This window comes from Cebus imitator, unplaced genomic scaffold (assembly GCF_001604975.1).
Source record: "Cebus imitator isolate Cc_AM_T3 unplaced genomic scaffold, Cebus_imitator-1.0 Scaffold736, whole genome shotgun sequence".
NCBI lineage: Eukaryota > Metazoa > Chordata > Mammalia > Primates > Cebidae > Cebus > Cebus imitator.
Genome location: NW_016108051.1, coordinates 405,596 through 412,877, shown reverse-complemented (window position 1 = coordinate 412,877; position 7,282 = coordinate 405,596).

Sequence of the window (7,282 nt, the reverse complement as noted above, 5' to 3'; positions counted from 1 at the left end):
CCCACCTACTCAGGAAGCTGAGGTGGGAGGATCACTTAAAGCCGAGGAGTTTGTTTATGGTGAGCTATGACTACCACTGCACTCCAGCATGGGCAGCAGAGTAAAACCTGTCTCTTTAAAAAAAATCTTCTCTCAGCAGGTCAGCCATCAAAATTATTGCTGGCCTGATGAAATATGGGTGGACATACAATGTTAGAGGCCACACTGACCTCTGCAGGGACTTCAGGTCCTCATCAGCAAGAACAGTTCTAGCCTGCCATTGACAGTCTAAGGAGTGGTTCCTTTTGTCCCTTCGGCATTTATCTGTTTATTTATATTCTTCACATTTTCCTTTCTTTTGATCTATTTCATTCCTAAAATATTCTAACATCCGGCTTCTCTCCCAATTACAATAGTAACAATACATCATGAATTTTCCAGTGTAGTTACTTTTTAGTATATGTTTTTTCAGTAATGGCTATTGATTAAAAACATGATTTGTTTTGGGGCCACTGAAAGACTTCATATGGATAAGTTCATAAGTCAATCAAAATCTATCATCAGAACATGTTTTCTGGTTTTTGGAAATGAAAACATGGTTTTTGTACTGATTGCTCTGTGAAATTTCTCTCTTGATGATGGTTGATGACCTTCACATAGCCTCTTAGTGTTTTGTTTCTTTTTTTCAATTTATCTCCTTTGCAGCCTTTAAAACTGTGAATCAAGTCTTCTTGTTTCAAATCTTCTTCCTTAGTTTTCACAAATCTACACTCTCCTTGCTCTGTAAGTGCTTCTTTGACCCTCCATATCCTTGGGTTCTGCATCTGTGGATTCAACCAACAGCAGATGGAAAATATCCCAGAAAAGAAAAATGGCTTTGTACCTGTTAGGTACAGACTTTTTTGTTGTCATTATTCTCTAATCAATACAGTATAACAACTATTTATATAGCATTTATAATACATCAGGTATTATCTATAATCTGGAGAGGTTTTAAAGTGTACAGGAGGATATGTGGCAGGTTATACAGAAATATTACACCCTTTTTTATAGGGGGCTTGAGCATCTCTGGATTTTGGTATCCACAAGGGTCTTGGAACCAATCCCCCATGGATACTGAGGGATGACTGTATATGTTTGATTCTTAATTCCTCTTAGTCTATCTCCATCTGAATTCACTGTCTTCTCTGCTGACCCTAATACTCAGTTCTATCCTTGGATCCCTAGTTTCATTAAAGAGACCTACTCAAGTGAGTCATTTTCAGCCACTCCCTCATTTCTTGCAACCACAACATCTGAGCATCCCCACCCAATCAGTCACTATATCCTACTTCCAAATAACCCCTACAACTTTCCTTGCTTTCTCCCATCTCCTCTGGAACAAGCCTAGCTCAGACCATCATCCCCCCAGTGCTATGCCCCAGACTCTCTTTGATCACAGTCTCAAAATTGTATCTTGCCTAGAGGAATTCAGAGTTTTTATTTAATAAGGTAGAGAAGTTATTTAACATACTCAGAGAAGGAGGCAGCTCTTATTTAGAAGCTGAACAGAGCAAGTAGAAAACAACCAAGAAGACAGGTGCGTTCTCCCATCTTAACAATCATATAAAGATTCGACACCTCTGTCAACTGGCACAATTACTGTGGGCAGTGAGGCATGTAAGAAAAGAAGTTTCCCAAGAGCCACTTCCAGGATCCTACAACAGCCTGGCTCTGCAGTATGCTGACTGGACCTCTAGACTGACCAGAGGTAGGATATTCTTTTGTTGTGGTGGATATGACTGAACAAGTTAGGCTGAGGTCATTATTAGAACTACCTTGTGGTCTTTGTTTTATGTTGAGAAGAAACTCCTTTCCTTGTCTCTTTCCCAAGAATTAGGTAATACTCTTAAATCACAGGTCAAATCTTTTTTCACTGTCTCAGTTATAATTTTGCAATGGCAATTTCATAACTTAAATTATGACAATCACAATTTTCATAAATAATCTAGGTAAACAATTAAAATAAGTAGGTAAATGTAATGGGATAAATACTTGTAGACAAACTGGTCATAATTTAGAATATAAAGCTAAATAATAGCTACTTCATTATTTGGATATTTTGCAATAAATATACATTATAGAAAAACATTTTTGCTAAAAAAAAAAAGGGGGTTTCCTTTTTTAAAAAATAAGGTGAACAAGTTTGTCTAATTCAAAGCTTATTTAAAGGTTATGTATAAAACAAGGGAAAAGGAACCAGGAATAAAAAAAAAAAAAAAAAAGATGTAAAGGCTGGGCACAGTGGCTTATGCTTGTAATCCCAGCACTTTGGGAGGCCAAGGTGGGCAGATCATCTGAGGTCAGGAGTTCGAGACCAGCCTGGCCAACATGGTGAAACCCTGTCTCTATTAAAATACAAATATTGGCCAGGTGTGGTGTTACTAGCCTGTAATCCCAGCTACTCAGGAGACTGAAGCAGGAGGATTGCTTGAACCTGGGAGGCAGAGGTTGCAGTGAGCTAAGATTGCACCACAGCACTCCAGCCTAGGTGACAGTGAGACTCTTGTCTAAAAAAAGAGATGTAAAGAAAGTTATAAAAATTTTGTTTTGAGGTAAAAATCTTAAAGAGAAATAATTTTATACAGGAAAGAATCTTGTATGGTAAATTTAGTCCTAAAATAAAATAACTGGTTGTTTAAAAAGGAGGAATGTTCATGATAAACCAGAAAGTCCAAGCATGTCATAACAGTCGGTGTAAGTCACAATAAGAGGATTTCGATATTTTAAAAACTCAAAAATTTTTATATAATCAAGTCATATTATCGTTAAGTTTTGGTTTGCTTACCGAAAGAAAACTGAGATAAACATTCTTTTAATAGGTTATTATATCCATGTATCTTCCTGTATGTGCTTTGAAAGTCCTTGCGACATTGAATTACAGGGTTTTAACTCCTGGGTCTAAAAAGGACACCAAGTTCTGCTAAATTGTAAACACTGACAGCAATTAAAGCCTCATCTTCAGACCCTGTAGAAGATGCCAATCAAAATAAACTGAATTCCTAAGACACAGGGCCAGAAATTAAAGCTATTCAACTTCTCAAGGCTCAGGGACTATTGCAGAAGAAGTGGGTATATAAGATTGTAAGGACCAATTTTGAAAGATAAAATAAGTTCATTTTCTCTATAAATTAATCATTAATTTCAGAGGCACACAGATGCAAAACTAATGTATGGTTCCCTGTATCAGATTAACAAGGTTTTCTTGAAGCATTAAACAACTCTTTAATAAAGGTTATAAAAGGTTTATGGAAATTATATTTTACAATAAGATTAAATTTTACAAATTGTTTACAAAGTTTCAAAAAACAAATGTAATTGGCTTCATGCTGTTTTTAATTAGGTAAGTCTCCTCTCTCAGAGTAAAGACTTTTGCTTTTTTTTGAAATCCTTGAATTATCACTTTAGTTAAATAAATGACTTTACAATGACCTGTAATCCTATTCTGTAATATCAAGTGTTTTAAACCTTTTATATATGACAAATTTTCCAAAATCAAATTATAAATTATATTTTTCTAATCCAATTAATCCTTTAAGACATTAGGTTTCTAAAGTCTAAATATGACATAATTTGGTTTATTTGGCATAAAAATTATACAGGGAGCATTGTCAAACAAATGATGTTTGGTTTTATTTGGGGTGTATTTGTATAAATATGTTATTGGTATGTATTTCAAAATTATGGGAAACTCCTGTAATTCTGATATAACTTAGTGTATATTATCACTAATAATCATAATTGTTATGTTAAAATTATTGTGTGCCACAGAGTGTCAATTGTGTCTTTTGACTATGGCTGCCTTAAACCTTTTTTTTTTCATCCATGGACAATTGTTGTCTTGTTTTGGTCCTCTTTAGAAGGTGGCTTAATAATCAGCTATAAAACTCCAACAGGTGCTCTTAAATGCAAGTTTCTGATAACTTTGGAGATTGTGACCTCAGAACAGAGGAAAAGCTTTCAGGACTCATGGAGAGCTAAAATGTCCATGACTATCAAGCAGAACAGGAATTAACTGTATGGACTAAACCAATCTTTTTAACTTTTTGCTGATCATTTGTTTGGTTTTTCAGATTGTAAAACTTTTCTTTTGAGCTAGTGACAGCTTTTAAAAATTTTGTATACTCCTATTAACAAAATTTGGAGCATGTTTCTCTCTACCTGATTTCTCCAGAATTTGGAAACTATTTGTGACTAGTCTTAACTTATGACAATACAGTTATTTGCATAAGTGCAATAAGAATCTGTTTTCATTTGTAACAGGATGCAATTGAAGAAATTGGTTATTCTTACCAAGTCTTTGACTGGAATGATGTGCTTTCCTTTAAGGAATCACACACTTGACTTATGGAGTCAATAAAGCCCTTGAAAACATTGGCCTCATATTTTGTGTATACAGTCCCTGTACAGGGTTTCTGACCTGTGTAAGTAAAGAATGTTACTTTCTGACAGGCACAGAAGCTCTAGGTTTAACTTGGAATCTCAAGAGGAGAGAAAGTTTACCCAACTCATAGGTATTTGATGGCACAAATCCATGGCTAGGCTTGGCTTTAAAAAAGTCTTATCTGAGATTCCTCCTATGGAACAAAGTTCCATCAAAGCCAATTTAAAAGCCTATGTAAAAAATAATTATTCTTTCTGCACTGTATACAAATAATTAGGCCAAGTATAATAAAGCAAACCAGTCCTACCATGATTTGTCTTTAATAAAAATGGGAAACTGGAGTGAGAAAAAAATTATGTTTCAAAACTATAGTATACCTGTTGTTAGATTCTAGTCTTGCCTAATGCTTTTTTCAATTTTATTATTTTTCACAGTTTGGACTGAATTCTAATTTTTCTTGGCTACAAGTCTTCAAAATAATGTTTCAATTTTTTTTCCTTCTTTTTTTCCCCATTTTTCCTAATTTGGAGTCTCTGAAAACTAAGCTGTGCTTTCTTAAAACCCTGCCAACTGAAGCCAGACAACTTAAACTTCATAAGAAAATAACAGTAATCTATTTACATACATAAGCCACTTTCATACTTGCCTACTGATGTATGGACTTCAGAGTAATGTGGCCTATATTGATTTTTCCAGGATTGTTCTTTTGTTTATTGTTGTTTTTCTCCCTTCCTCCCACTATTTTCCCTTAATAGGACATGAGACTTCATAAACTGCTAAAAATGAGCTTTTGGGATCTGTCTGTCTAGGAATAAACCATCCTAGCCATGAGATATCAGATTAAACCTGAGACCAGAGACTCATTTTCTTGTAAAATGCCTTCTCCAAAAAATTAAAAAAGAAAAGGGGGGAAATGCAAAAGGAAAATATCTTGGGCCTCTTCAAGCTGGGAACGGCTCAGGGCAAATCGGCCTTCCATTCTATTCACGGTCATCTCTCTGCTCACAGAGACAGATGTATATTTTGACTGCCTCCTTTGGAAAGACTTACCAGAAACTCAAAAGAAAACCATCTGTCTCTCACCTACCTGTGACCTGGAAGCCCCTGGGAGGCTGGGGGTGGAGGGCTTGCTTCGAGTTGTCTCCACCCTTCTGGATGGAGCTAATGTATTTCTTACATATATTGATTGTTGTCTCATGTCTCCCCAAAATGTATAAAACCAAGCTGTGCCCCAACCACCTTGGGCACATGCTGTCAGGACTTCCTGAGGCTATATTACCCGCATGTCCTCCACCTTGGCAAAATAAACTTTCTAAATTAGCTGAGACCTGTCTCAGATTTTCTAGGTTCATTGTATTTTCTGTTCAGTTGTTTTGGTATTCTCCTGCAGGGACTCCTGCTATGATGAATCTTCTTTGCTTGGGTTCTATATTTAACACTTTATTTTATTATTATTTTTTGAGATAAGATTTTGCTCTGTCATCCAGGCTGGAGTGCAGTAGTATGATCTCAGCTCACTGCAACTTCCACCTCCCGGTGGAAGCGATTGTAATGCCTCAGCCACCTGAGTAGCTGGATTACAGATGTACATCACCATGCCCAGGTAACTTTTTGTATTTTTAGTAGAGACAGGGTTTCACCATCTTGGCCAGGCTAGTCTTGAACTCCTGGCCTCAAGTGATCTGCCTGCTTTGACCTTCCAAAGTTCTAGGAATTACAGGCGTGAGCCTGCATGCCAAGCCCTATATTTAGCCCTTTAATCTCCCTTGGTTGTGTCTATTTTCTCCTGTGTTGCTTACTTTTTAATCTTCATGAATTTCTAAAATTTTAAAAATTATTTCTTGACCTCTATCAGTATTCTTTTTCATATTGTCCTGTTGTTTCTTATTTTTGTTTCTCCTTCAGTTTCTGTTACTTTATTAAGATATAATTCACACATCAAACAATTCACCGTTTTAAAGTGTAGAATTCCATTATTTTTAGTATATGCACAGACTTATGCAACCATCACCAAATCAATTTTAGAACATTTTCATCCTCCCAAAAAGAACCCCATAGCCAAGATTGGCTACTCCCCATCCTCCAAAACATTTGTCCTATGCAACCATTAATCCATTTTCTGTTTCTATAGATCTGCCTTTTCTGGACATTTCATATAAGTAGACCAGCTTTCCTTTAGTATGTTTTTAAGGTTCATCCATGTTGTAGCATGTATTATATTAGGTTTGTGCAAAAGTTAACTGCAATTACTTTGCCAAGGTTGAAGATGTGCCGGTTCCTGTGACAGCGTCAGAAACTCCCGACGTGCCCCAGGTGGTCAGGGCACAGCTTAGCTTTATACATTTTACGGAAATGTGAGCTATCAATCAATACACAACATACAATATACAATATGTGCTCAAAAGTAACTGCAATTACTTTTGCATGAAGCTATTATCAGTAACACTCCTTTTCATTGCTAAATAACATACTATTGTATAGATATGCCATATTTATCTATTGACATTTAGTCTGTTTCCATTTTTTAGTTATAAATAATGCTGCTATAAACATTCATGTACAAGTTTTTATGTGAACATGCATTTTCAGTTCTCTTGAGCATACACTTGAGTGAAATTAGGCTGGAAACAGTGGCTCACGCCTGTAATTCCACCACTTTGGGAGGCCACGGTGGGCAGATCACTTGAGGTCAGTAGTTTGAGACCAGCCTGGCCAACATGGTGAAGCCTCATCTCTACTCAAAATACATAAATTAGCCAGGTGTGGTGGCATGCACCTGTAATTCCAGTTACTGGGGAGGCTGAGTGAGGAGAATTGCTTGAACCTGGGAGGCCAAGGATCAAGCCACTGCACTCCAGCCTGGGCAACAGAGCAAGACTC